The sequence below is a fragment of the Molossus molossus genome, unplaced genomic scaffold (assembly GCF_014108415.1).
Source record: "Molossus molossus isolate mMolMol1 unplaced genomic scaffold, mMolMol1.p scaffold_m16_p_3, whole genome shotgun sequence".
Classification (NCBI taxonomy): Eukaryota; Metazoa; Chordata; class Mammalia; order Chiroptera; family Molossidae; genus Molossus; species Molossus molossus.
This window is the reverse complement of record NW_023425366.1, coordinates 128,592,991-128,606,935: the sequence shown is the minus strand read 5'-3', so window position 1 is coordinate 128,606,935 and position 13,945 is coordinate 128,592,991. Positions and strand designations below refer to the sequence as shown.

The 13,945-nt window shown below is 52.0% G+C and overlaps 1 protein-coding gene across 1 annotated transcript in view; it reads left to right on the top strand.

The window, feature by feature from the left end:
* The first annotated feature begins 3,250 nt into the window (after positions 1-3,250).
* The window catches only part of SCNN1B (sodium channel epithelial 1 subunit beta), a 53,727-nt gene continuing 43,032 nt past the window's right edge, over positions 3,251-13,945 (top strand). The window contains exon 1 of the mRNA XM_036279332.1: positions 3,251-3,407. The gene's annotated coding sequence lies outside the window, so the exon portion shown is untranslated. The remainder of the gene's footprint in view (positions 3,408-13,945) is intronic.

The following is a 13,945-nucleotide window of genomic DNA, read 5'->3' as shown; positions in this document are numbered from 1 at the left end:
TGATTTCTAGGCCAGGGTGGTATCAACCCTGAACAGGGTGGTGATAAATGAAATCAACATCCTAAAATCAAAATGTGGACCAGGTGTAAGGAAGGGGTGGAGACTCCAGAGCTAAATTAGGTGCAGTGACCTGAAGTAGAATGAATGGGTGTTCAGTGCCCCCCTGCTTATGAATAGAAAGAAAAGAAAAGAAAATTGACCTTACCTTTAATCAAAGTAGTATTGAAATAGTGGCTATAAAGTGCAGCTCCTAACACCCCACTGATTACGGGGCTGGCGTGGCTCCCTTTTGGCTGTTGGATGCCCTTCCATATGTCATCATCTCCTAGAACTGCACTAACTGGATTAAAGAAAGCAGGGGACTCTTCTTCTACAGTGGTATAGAAATACCCAATAGAGCCCTGGCTGATTTGGCTCAGCTGTTGGAGCGTCGGCCTGTGGACCAGAGTCCCAGGTTCGGTTCCCGCTAGAGGCACGTACCCCAAAAAAAGAAATACCCAATAGAACTTTTTTTTGGCACTTAGAGACCCCCAAACCAGCCATGAATCTACCCAGGCACTAATTTGTCCGACTGTGCATGATTCAGCCGGTGTGTCTTCATCTAGAAAAAGTGTTGTTTTTTTAAATTTGACCAAATGATCCATAGTTCCAAACACCTAGCCAAAGTCCACCTCTTCTTGTCCACAATTACTTAAAATGTGTACATTAAAATGTGTCCACCCTGCACCAATCAGTCCGTAGTTCCTCTACAGCCCCAGAACTCCAGCTCCTCCACCTCAGAATCACAGCACAAAGAGCATGTCATTTGTACAAAGCTGCTCACACCAACACAGTCCCAGACGTGATGCACCCCAACAATGCCCACAACAGGGCCTGGCCAGGAAACCAGTGCCTGAACCGAAAGGAAAATCCTCCAAAAGAACATGCACCAGGTGGAACCATGAAATTGCCATTTGTGCGGGTCAGTGCCAGTGTAATGTCAAAAATTTTATATGGTCACAACTGGATATACCAGGACAGTGGTTTTCAGAGTACGGCCCACAGACTCCGGGGCGGGGGGGGGGGGGCCGGGAGTGTGTCCCAAAGACCCTTTCAAGAAGAGCTCAAGGTCAAAATTACTTTCCTAATGATACTAAGGTGTTTTTTGCCTTCTTCCCGTGTTGACCAAAGCAACGCGGGGTAGAGTTCCAAAGGCTGGATTCCCCTTGTTCATTCCAAGGAAATAACGTAGCAGGCGGAGGGGAGAAGCAGATGCGAGAACCGTCTACCTTTTATTAAGCCAGACATTAAAGGGGTCTGCAGAAATGTTAAACAGTGCCATTCTTCCCACTAATTGTTTTTGATTTGGAAAATATTTCCCATAAAGGCATTTTGTTTATGTTACCATGGAAAGTATCTAATATTTACATTTCTAATGTAAGAATCAATAGATGTAACCCACATAAACAAAAACTCTCTGGGTCTTCAACAATGTTTAACAGTGTCAAGGATTCCTATGACCTAAAACTTTGAAAACTCCTGTATTAGGACAATCTACAGAGAAACATAGATGAAATGCGAAAACAATCAGAAAGCATATAAAAATATGGCAACAACACTGAGTTCAGAGACCACAATATTTTTTAGAGAGATCAATTTTTAAATATACAAAAATAATGAAACAATAATCACTCAGGGCCTCACAACCCATAACTACATGATAACACTTTATAATATTTGCTTTCAGTCTTTTTTACAAATTAATTAATTAATTAATTAATTAAACCTTCCAGCTAAAGTTAAAATCCTTTTGGTCCCCATTCCATTTCCCAACTCTCAGGTCACTACTATTGTGAATTTCAGTGGTTTCCTTCCTGTATATTTAGTTATAATTTTTACAGTAAATGTAATTGTTTTATGTGCTTCAAATTTTTACCTGAAATAATTCACACCGTACAGGTTCATCTGCTGCATTTAAGTGCACAGGCTCTGGCGTAAGACTGCCTGGGTCAATCCTGACTCTGATGCTTCCTAGTTTTGTGACCTTGGGCAAGTTACTCAACTTCTCTGTGCCCCAGTTTCCTCATCGATAAAACAGAGATAAGACTGATACCTACCCCATAGGCTGCTCTGAGCTTTAATGTAAGTGCCTAGAACAGCAGCACACAGTAAGCATTATGAAAGTATTTCCGCTCATTAGTATCCCAATAGCTTGCTTTATTCACTCACAATTTTGAAGTCTATGAGCATCCACATACATAAATGGAATATGTTTCTTCAGTGCTGTATAGTATTTCATCTAATAACCATTTCATATTTTATTATTTCTCTACTAAAAATAATGACAATAATAAACTTCTTTCTACTTATAGAGCTTCGTACCTTTATAGTGTCAAAATCTTGGTCAACTGATTTTCTGCAGCAGGGCTCAGCTTCCCACAGGCTCAGTGTCTGTGGCAGGCAGAAAAATGACACCCCTCCCCCGAACATCAAGGCCCTCACTTCCCAGACCTGTCACATGTTAGGTTATGTGGCAAAGGGGAAATAAGATTGCAGGTAGAATTAAGGTTGGTCATCAGTTTACCTAGAAATGGAGAGATGACCTGGGTTATCTGGGTCAGCCAAATGCAATCACAGGGTCTTTATCAGTGGAAGAGGGAGGCTGAAGAGAGAGAAGCAGAGAGATGGCATGTGGGAAAGACTTGGCCCGATACTGCTCGCTCTTAAGATAGAGCAAGGGCCACAGGCCAAAGAATGCAGGCAGGGTCTAACAGCGAGGCGGAGGTAGGTTCTCCCCTGGAGCCCCCAGAAGGAGCAGTGCTTCCTACCACTTCTTGGTGTTAGTGGTGTCAGACTTCTGGCCTCCAGAACCGTAGGTGGTAAATGTGTGGGTATTAAGCCGGTGCGTTTGGGGTCAGTGTTACAGCAGCAAGTGAAATGAGCCGTCTCTCCGGGGCAGGACCGGGAAGCTGCCGTTTGGGGTTTGCCGGGCACGTGGGACATGAAAATCCGTGTGTTACAGATACTGGCAAGAAAGAGGCTGAAATGACGGTCGGAACCTTGACCTAGTGAAGAGAAGAGAGGGGAGGACGTGAACTGGAGGAACGCGGGGGCTGAGGCGGGAGCGTGGGAGTCACTGGGAGGAAGCGGAGCCCAACCCCTGGGCAGGCGGTGCGACTTCCTAAAGCAGAGGTGGGGCTTTCCCGGGATGACAGGGATCTGGGCGTGACCTCGGAGGGGTTGCTGAGGCAGAGGCAAAGAGAAGGTCATGGGAAAGCAGAGGTGAGCCAACTCGGGGGCGGGGTGAGACACAGGACCTTTCTGGGGAAATCAGCCGCAGGAGCCTGGTCCCCTGAAACCCGCGCCTGTCCCAGAGCACAGCCCGGGCGCGCAGTCGCACAGGTGTGTGTGTTCAGGTGCACTGCCAGGTAGGTTGGAGTGTTGTAGGTGGCGTGTGATGCGCCTCGGGGGACTGTGGGGGACAGTGGTCTCTCTGGGGGATACGCAGCTGAGGTGTGTCTGTGTGCATAGTTGTGGCACGTGTGGGTGTCCGGCTGTGGGGAGGGAGAATGGGGACGCGTGCGTTAGGGGTGCGGGCGGGACGCTGGGGATACGCGGCGGGGTGTTGGGTTGCGTGGTGTGGCATGCGGGCAAGTGAGCGTGCGGGACGGAGCGGGGTGGGGTGGGGGGAAGAAAGGGGTGCCGAGGGAGGCGGCCGGGGAGCCGGGCGGTGCGTGGCCCGGCCTTGGGCGCCACCGAGCTCCGCCCGCGGGCACTCCGGGCTTCCCCGCCCGAGCGCCTGTCCCTCCCGCCCCCGTCGCGGCGGCTCCCAGCCCTAACTCCACAGCCACTGTGCCACCGTCGCCAGCGTGCGCATCCCGGCCGCCGCGAGCCGCCGCGAGCCCCGAGAGAAGCAGGTATGACAGCGACCTGGCGCGCGCAGGAGTGGCCCTGGCCGGTGCCCTCCACTGTCCCGGCCTCGGTTTCTCAGCCAGGGGCGCTTAGGCACTGGGGACACCCAGCCTCGAGGCCCGGTTGGGGGGCTGTGGGAAGGCACGAGCCCCGGCCGTGTGGGCCGAGGGACGCGGCGAGTCCCAGGAGCATCTGAGGCCGCAGAAAGGGCGGAGGGGCGCGGTGACGCGTCGTTCAGAAGGGTGACAACAGCGACACCTGAGCGCGGACTTCGCGCTGACTTCGCGCTGGGCCCGGCGAAGCACAGGCCTTGCTGGAATTCGCAGACTTCGCCCACAGGCAGCCCCGTGGGTGGCCTTCTGGCCGCTGCGCCCGGGGAAGGGGCCTGAGGGTCAGAGGCTGGAGAAGCCGCCGGGACCCCAGCTCCAGATATGAACCAGGGAGTGGGCCCCAGAGCCCACCTGTGAGCCCGCCTCTGGGAAGGTGGGTGCCCTCTGTGAGTGCCCCCTCCGGAGTGCTGGGAAGGAGGCCAGATCCAACTCCTTCCTGCCCACCCGGAGGGACACGGCCAGGGAATGTCATATGGCTTTGCCTGCTGGGGCAGGGGAGAAGTTGGGAACAGGAGGAAGCGCGGAGCGGACCTCCCCCTGTAGCAGTGGGTGAACCGAGGCGTGGAGAAGCCTAGGGAGGAGGTAGCCAGCTTCTCCCATCTGTACAAAACACAGCCGCACCCACCCAGCTCTACCAGGGGACCTGGGGGGCTGGGAACTGTGTGAAGACTCCCACAGACCTAGGCCCTGAGGAGGTGACATCCAAGAGTGACCCAACCTTCCTACCCACTGACAGTAATTCCATGAGGGACACACGGATCCATCCACCTCCTTTATCCATAACCTTCCAACCCCTGCCCTCCCTGTCCCCAAAGGGAGTGTTCCTTCTAGACCTTTCCCACATCCACAGAAGATGTGTGAACCGCATAGTGATGTGTGGGCAGCCGTGTGATAGTGATGGCACATCCACCCGTATCATTGGCAACCTGGCCTCCCCTCCCCCACCGGTCATTTCCGAGAGCTATCCATGTTGCTGCGTGTCGATCAAGCTCATTTACTTCAACGGCTGCGCAGTTTCCACCGTTGTGCCTCCTGACGGGCGTTTAGGGCATAAATGGAGGGACTGGCCTCTGTGTAAGTTGGTGTCTCTGGGTTGAGTAAGAGTCCTTTGCCCTAAACTAACTTCACAAGATGTGAATTTGGGGGACACAGTCTCCTCATCTCAATCGCACACACACATGTATGCACACATGCATGCTCACATGTGCACCTGGCCTATACACATACATGTGCACGTGTTCGTACATGTGTGCACTATACACACACACATGCACAGGTGCACGTATGCACACCTGTCTGGCTGTGGACAAGGACAAACACAAGAGCCCCTCTAGCCGTTGTCCCTGCGGAGCCCAAAGGCCGGAGACAGCCAGGCCACAGGCCCCAGTGGGCAGAGTTCCATAGGGTTGTTGCTAGGGCTTTTCTCTAGATGTTCCCCATGTTACCCCCACCCTCCAAGGGGAGACAGGAGTTAGGAACCATGGCCAACAGGCCAGCGTGCCCAGGTCCTATGGGTGTACCACAGACATACCAGGTCTCGACTGTGCCAGGGAGCCTGTTGCCCTGGAACATGTGCCAGGACCATCAAACATTTGCCGGTTGCCCGATAGCAGGCAGTTGGAGAAAAGCTGGAATCAGAGATGTTTGGATCACAGTCCCAGCTCTGCGAAATTCCCTTCCCCCACCTAGGCCACAGTTTTCTCGGTAACACGGGGGTGATGACAATGGCAACCTCCAAAACTGCTGAGTGGGTCCGAGGGACGAGGGATAATGAACAGCACGCCCGCACTCCGTGAGCAGAGAATCTTGTCCTGGACAGGACAGACCCAGGCCCCGGGGTCGGGCTGATGCTCAGAGCCACCATTTGGGACCTCGTCCCGACCCCAAGTGCGGGCAGACAAGCCGGAGCTCAGTGGGACTGAGGGTGAGGTTTTGCTTGCTGAGAGCCAGGCTCAGCTCTCCATGTCGTCCAAGCACCAGGGCGCCCACAGAGGGCCAGCTATCTGTCCAGCCCCGAGCGAGGCTGCAGAAACCATCAGCGAGGTCCCACCTTTGAGGTGCAGGAAATAGCACAAGTCGCAAAGGAGACCTGGGGGCATCTTTTATGAGGCCTATGCTCCTTTTAAAAACTTCAGCTTACTCCCAAGATTTGAAAAAGTGGGAGATGTCACATAAAACTGTATGTCTGAATCTTCCTGAGAAAAGAGGATCGGAGAAGTTGACAACTCTGGGCCCAATAGGTGGATCCCCCCTTGGATGGGACAGTCACCCTCCAGGGTGCCCCCAGCCCCACCTGGCCCATCCCTCATTCTTAAAGAACAGTGCAAAGTACAAGTGAACACAGAGACACCACTGCCAGGTTCTCCATCCCAGCTCTGATACAGGTGAGCTGTAAGGTCTAAGGTAAATTACTTAGCATTTTCGTGACATGAGTTCCTTGTATGTAAAACATGGGTAATGAGGAGCATATCTCAAAGGCGTTAAATGAGTTAACAACCTAAACCTCTCAGAGCAGTCCTGGTGCATGGTCAACACTATCTAAGTGTGGACGCTGATGCTGATGATGGTAGTGTTAGCTGCCTGGTAATTTGTACTCCATATAAAATGCTGTGGAAACACAAGTAAAGGAAGAAAGGAGGGAGAGAGGGAAAGTAACACTTGGAGCTCCTTCAAACCAGAGGCTGCAATCCTAGATATTTTTTCTGCCCCAGGAAAGAAAGAGGACAACATTTTAAGGAAAGATACAGCCCTGGCCAGTTTGGCTCAGCAGTTGGAGCGTCGGCCCATGGACCAGAGAGTGGTGGGTTCGATTCCGGTCAAGGGCACGTACCTCAGTTGAGGTTCAGTCCCCGGCCCTGGTCGGGGTTGTGTGGGAGGCAATCAGTTGGTGTATCTCTCTCACGTCGATGTTTATCTCTCTCTCTCTCTCTCCCTCCCACTCTGTCTTAAAATAAATGGAAAAATATCCTCAGGTGAGGATTTAAAAAAAGCAAGATACAAAGAGGGGGGAACTTCTAAAGTGGGGTTTGAAGGATGAATAGGAGTTTCTCGGAGTAGCAGAGTGAAAACGGCATTTCCACACAGAGATAACCTTTACAAAGGCCTGGGGGTGTGACCAAGTGAAGCATGTCTCGGAAGTGACAAGTAGTCCAATGTACTTTGCAGTAAGGCAGGCACCTCTACAAAGGGAGCGGCAGGAAGGTGGGACTGTGCAGACAGAAGGGAACCCTGAGATCATGGTGGGTTTGTGGCAGGAAAAGGGACGCGCATTTCTTGGGCACCTACTGTGTGCAGGTACTCTGATGATCACCACCCTGTGTGTGTGCCCCTCAGAGTGAGCTCTGCGACCCGCTACGAGTTAGAGGAAGGCTCAGGGAGGGTGAGTCCCGGCTGAGAGCTCACACAGTGGGTCCGAGGCAGAGCTGGGGTCCGGGCCGGATCTGTGTGATTCTACAGCCCGGGCCCCTCTCAGACCTCAGTTCTCTCAGTGTACATGGAGACAGGACCAGGGAAACCTGGTGCAGAGGTTGGTTGTGAGGAGTAGATGAGAGAATGAGACCCACAGCCGCACAGGCTACTGTGATTTTTATTGGAATGAGGCCTCTGGGCCTAACGCACACCACTGCCAGCCTCGGGCGGGGGAGGAGGGTGACCTGGGTCAGAGGGTCTCAACGTGTGGCCCCTGGATCAGTAGCCTCAGCGTCTCCCGGAGCTTGTTAGAAATGCAGATTCCCAGGCTCACCCTAGATCTCCTGAATCAGAGACTTGGGGGTGCCCAGCAACCTGTCCTCTGACCAGCCCTCCAGGTGGTTCTCGTGCTCACTAAAACTTTAGAGTCACTGGCCTGGAGGAAGGCGTCCTACGACAAGGCACGTGGCCTCTGCTCCAGGGGCTGGTCAGACCTTCCTTCACAGGTAGGAGAAGCACCGAGCGCCGCCGAGTCCCAGGGTTCTCGTCCTTTAGAAGCTGCTCCCCTTCCCGCTCCTGCAGCCTCTCTTCTGCCCCCTTTGTGGGCCTGTGGTGAGGCTTCATTTCAGAGGAGCTGTGTCTGGATAAAGGAGGCCCCGGCCCCCAGGACTCATCACCGCCACAAAAAGCTTGTTACCAGAGGCTCTTCGTGCCTGGGGGCCTTTGTGGGTGGTCTCTTCTCCCTCAACTCCCCCGAGGCTGTGTCCTTGCTAGTCCTGGGCAGTGGGGAAGACCCCGTGACTCAGGTCCCAGGTCAGGTGATAAGGAGAGGAGGTAAGTCCAGGTGGGGGACAGTCACATCCTGCCAGGGGACCTCCAATCGAGAAGCAGCCCCTTCCCTTCAAAGCACTGATCAGGAATGAGGAGGCAGTGCAGCCTAGTGGGTAGATGCAGGGGCCTTGCCTCAAAGATCAAAGTTGTTAGGGTGCCTACATAAAATTTAATATTTTCTGCACAAACAAAAACTCCCATAAACCCAGGCATATCAAATGAGTAAAAATATTTGCCACATTTTTTTAATCCTCACCTGAGGATATTTTTTCTATTGGTATTTAGAGAGTGGAAGGGAAGAGACAGAAACATCTATGTGAGAGAAACACATCTATTGGCACACGCCCCGCCCCCAGCCATGCCCAGACCGTGCCCCAGTGGGAGGGGGGATCAAACCTGCAACCCAGATATGTGCCCTTGACTGGGAATTGACCCAGTGACCCTCCAGTGCATGAGCTGGAACACTAACCACTGAGCAACACCAGCCAAGGCAATATTTGCCATTTTTATGACAAAGAGTTCATTTCATAGGTAAAGAGCTCTTGCAAATCAGTGACCAACCCACCTCATCCAAAAAAGAAATAAAAAAGAGTAAAGGCTGTTTTGGCTGTCACACAGGAAGAAGTACAAACTGAATACAAATAGATGAAAAGACGCTCAGTCACATTCCAAACAAAGAAATGCTCGAGCACATGGATCTGGTCCCCCAGTGCCAGGCGGCTGGGCAGTGCTGCCGGGGAGACGGCCCTCTCCTGACCGCGCACGTCCCTGCGTCCGGCACAGCGTGCTAGAGCAGAGATGGCAGAGTGTGCACGCACACCGGGAGAACCATCTGCACGCCCAGCCGAAAGGGGCTAGCTCCATATGTGTCGGAACGGCCAGGCCAGGCTAGGATGCAGCCATTTCAAGGAACGCAGCCGTTCTTTATGAATGGACGTGAAATCATCTCCCAGATGTACTGCGCGTCATCTGTGCGTGTTTTGAAAAGGGCCTAGATAGGCATATATAATGTATATATTTGTATTTACACATAGAATCTGGAGGACACCCTGGAAGCTGGTGATAGTGGTTGACTTTAGGGAGGGAAGTTAATGATCTTAAGTGAGAAGGAGGGTTACTTTTCATTGCATACAGTTGGGTACTCCTTAGATGTGTTTCATCCATATGTTCATTATATTATTTCTATCTAGCCACACACACTTTCTTTTGCCTTATTCCAAACAAGCACAGCCCTGGCTGGTGTGGCTCAGTTGGTTGGGCATCATCCTGTGCACCAAAAGGTCACTGGTTCTATTCCCGGTCAGGGCACATGCCCAGGTTTCAGGCTCGATCCCCGGGGGGGGGCGTGCAGGAGGCAGCGGATCAATGTTTCACTCTCCCATTAATGTTTCTCCCTCTCCTTTCCTCTCTCTCTAAAAATCAAGAAAAATGTATATATTTTTAAAACAAGCATAGCCCTGACCGGTTGCTCAGCGGTTAGAGCATCAGCCCATGGACTAGAGTCGCAGGTTCAATTCTGGTCAGGGGCACGTGCCTTGGTTGTGGTTTGGTCCCCAGCCCTGGTCGGGGCCATGTAAGAGGCAGCCAGTCGATGTGTCTCTCTCATGTAGATGGTTCTCTTCCTCTCTCCCCCCTCCTTCCTACTCTGTCTGAGGATAAATGGAAAAATATCCTCGGGTGAGGATTTAAAAAATAAATAAATAACAAGCATAAATTTAGAGAAAAGGCTAATTCCCCCTTTGACCACTACCCAAATTATATATTAAGTTTTCAAATTTAAAAATGAATTAAATTTTTGCCCTGGTCGATTTGGCTTAGCAATAGAGCATCGACCTGTGGTCCAGAGAGACTCGGGTTCGGTTCCCACTAAGAGCACATACCTTGGTTGCAGTTTGTCCCCGGCCCTGGTCGGGGTCAGGTGGAGGCAACTGATTGATGTGTCTCTCTCACATCGATGTTTCTCTCTCTCTTCTTTACTCTCCCTCCCACTCTATCCGAACAGAAAATGGAAAAGTGTCCTCAAGTGAGGATAAAAAAATAAATAATAAGTAAATAAAAATGAATTAATTTTTTAAAAGGCTAGCCTTTGATCACAAGAGACAAATATCGTGTGATTCCAGTTCCATTAGGGACCTAGACTAGGCAAATTCAGGAGACAGAAAGTCGAACAGAGGTCACCAGGGGCTGGGGTGGGAGACTTGGGAGTTAGTGTGTAATGGGTGTAGCGTTTCATTCTGCTCGGGTGATGAAAAAGTTCTGGAGATGGATGGTGGTGATGGTTACACAACAGTGTAAATATACTTAATACCACTGAAAAGTACACTTAAAATGGTTTGAACCCTGGCCAGTTTGGTTCAGCGGTTAGAGCGTCAGCCCTCAGTCTGAAGTGTTGTGGGTTTGATTCCGGTCAAGGGTGCGGACCTCGGTTGTGGTTTGTCCCCAGCCCTGTTCGGGGTCAGGTGGAGGCAACTGATCGATGTGTCTCTCTCACATCGATGTTTCTCTCTCTCTCCCCCTCCTCCCTCCCTCCCTTCCACTCTACCTGAAGATAAATAGAAAAATATCCTCGGGTGAGGATTTTTTAAAAAAATGGTTTGAGTGGTAAATTTTATGTTGTATATTTTACCACAAGGAAAACATTTAGGAACGACCAAGAGAAAAAGGAGGAGCGTTGACATCAGATTGATTATTCGGGTTCCGTCCTTGGTTCCGCCACTTGCCCGCTGTGTGTGCTTTGGATGAAGTGCATGTACTTCTCTAGGCCTCAGCCCCTGCAGATGGAGCTGCGCGTGCCTGGCTCCCAGGCATCCTGCAAGGCTTCGTAACTTTGTCCACGCAAAGCCCACGCTCTGCATCTGCGACTCGTCGGGGAGGTCCGGGTGCGGACAGCAGGGAGGCGAGAATAGCCACTGGACCAGATATTAAGACCAGCAGACTTAGGAGGGGCAGATGTCTAGGGAGTTTGTAAAAGCATCACCTATTTTTTATATCACTTTGTATTTGCAAAATTAAAAATTATGTTTCCATAATGTAAATTACAAAATGTAGTGTCAGACAAAATTTTCTTGGCTATTGGGAATACACAAAAGGTGCAACAATTCCTCACCTGGGGCCTGCTAACCTACAGAGTGATTGAATCCTGGCTCTGTCACTTATTAGCTGTGCGACCTCAGGCAATTACTTAACGTCTCTGTGCTGCTGTTTTTTTCATCTGCAAACTCAAGGTGATACAAATTCTAACCTCATTAGGGGTGTCATAAAACGTGTCAAGTGCCTAGAACAGTGCCTGGCCCACAGTAAGTCCTAAATAAATGTTTGTTAACTGAACTTGAAGTGAGCCAGAAAGTCTTAGTAATTTTGTTTTTTAAAAAGGGATTTCTTTTTTACAATAAGAAAACAGTGTTCTAACCAAAACATAGTCATGGGGCCCAGATGAACCTAAGTAGGTTTGGTGGAGGGTAGTTTGGGGAGGCTGAAGCAAGGTAAGGGGTGCCCAGTTGATGGGGGGCAGTAAGAAACTGACACTCTGCGTGGTTCATGGACTTGCCCAAGGGGCCACACAGAACAGTAGAACATGATTTCAGCCCCCTCTTTCTCCCCCTCCCCTGTGCCTCTCTGAGGATTTGGAGGCTGGAGCATCAGGGGCCACTGGCTTGCAGACCTCCGGGAGGCTTGCAGACCTCTGGGACATTCAGGCAGCCTTGCTTGCTCCTGACGTTCAGGGAGCTCACTCCAGAGCCAAGGTCTAGAAAAAGGGCTAAGATCCAGAAAGTCAGATGCACCCCCTTTAGGAGCATCTGGTCTGGTGAGTGCCTTAAGCAGGGGCTGGGCTGCAACGTCCCAAAACAAGCTCCTCCCACCCCAAGTTGATTCCTGAAATTCCAATGTGGATCTCCCCCCTGTGTATGTTTGGGAAGTTTGTTGATTTTCATGGTTGAAAGGCACCACCCCCAACGTAGGAGGGATCACCTTTCTCAGCCGTTTGCACAGGAGTGGAAAGAATTTGGATGGAGGCTTTAGGGAGTCTGGTCAGTGAGAAAGGCCACAGAGAACCTTCGGGGTCTTTGGCTGTGGAGCTGAAGGTGCCTTTGAAGGACTGTTCTAGACATGGGGGGAGGTAAGAAATACAGAAGTGTGCCTGGCACAGGGCCGGTGCTCCCTAAATGAAGGAGGGGTCATTTACTGGGCCAGGAGGCCCCTGGGGAGACAGTTCTGGTCCTCAAAGCATTACTGCCAAGGTTTAGGGGTTTTAATCCCCCAGATTTCATAGTTTTGTTGGACAGGCTGTTTGTGGTAACAGTTAAGAGTCTGGAAGTCTGACAGGTGGAGTTGGAGCTCAGCTCCGTGTGAATGTGCAAGACGCCGGAGCTCTGAGCCCCAACCGCGCCTGTGCGCTGGGGACAATGAGAGCATTCCCCTGAGGCGCCTGGCGAGGTGTCAGCAACTCGGTGCACAGCCCCTGAGCTCAGGGGCTGGCAGGTCACCGACCGGTCCCTGCCCCATCCTCCTCGGGCTCTGGTCAACTCCAGAAATGCTGCACGTTTTCTTGCCGGGCTTGGAGAAAGGACAGGGTGGGGTCGCGGGAAGAGAGGCCTGGAGCTGGAGAGACAAAAACACCCCTGTCTGTAGAATTCAGGGAAAGTTGAAAGATCACAATCAGGGCCTGGGTGTGTGTGTCTGGGGAGGGGTGATGGTCAGTCAAGTGGACCGCGGACTGGTCTGCACCTTGCTGGCTGTTGGGGCAGGAACCTTTCCGACCCCGACAGCAGGGGACAGGTGACACCCTGGCCAGGGGAGGACGTGCGCTAAGCGTGGAAGCACAACCTGGGGGCTGGTAAGGAGCCACTTCCCAGAACGAGGGATTGTTCAGGGGCGTTTCCCGAACGCTGCCACGTCGGTTCCCGGGAACTTGAACTCCTCGAGTTCACCGCTTCGCTCAGCAGCCCAGCTCCCGGTAACGCCGAATGAGTGTTGAATGAATGAGTGATGAGTGGATGGGTGAGAGCCAGCCACCGGCTGGGTGCTGGAGACACAGTGGTGAGCAAGCCACACTCTCAGCCCCCGGGGGGCTGCTCGGCACCCTGACACCCACACTCCATCCCCGTTCCGACTCCTGAACTCCCACAGGGGCCCACCCATGGCGCCGGCCTACGATGGGCAAGCTGTGTCCCTGTTGAATCTTAGGGTCTGGGTGGCTAGCCCCCGACCTGGAGACCCCTCCCTGCCACATCTCGTCTCTTCAAGGAGGTGTGGCCACTGCGCACTGTTCTGTTTGTGCACACACAGCGATGGGCGCCTGGGTTTCTCTTTCAGCTCCTGATACAGTTCATCCAGTAGTGCTGATGGGGCCCATGTGACTTTCTCCTCTACCGTAATAATAATAATAAAGGTTGGGTACAAATATTCTCCCCAGTTGACACAGAGAAACAGCTCTCTCACTGTGTGATCTCGTGTCCCTCCAACAGTCCAGTGGGACAGCTGGTACAGTCGTCTCTACTTCGCAGATGAGAAAACGGGCTCAGAGAGGTTAAGTCACTTGCCAAGGTCACACAGAGCTAGGATTTCTGTGGGGCTGGGATTCCGACCAAGCGGTCTGGCCAGAGCCCACCTGCTCCCCACCTCGTTGCCAGGCGTCGTCTGAAGAGACCGTGAGGAGTGAAGGTTTCACTCCAGACCGGGCTCTCGCTTCACTTGCGGCCACGCGC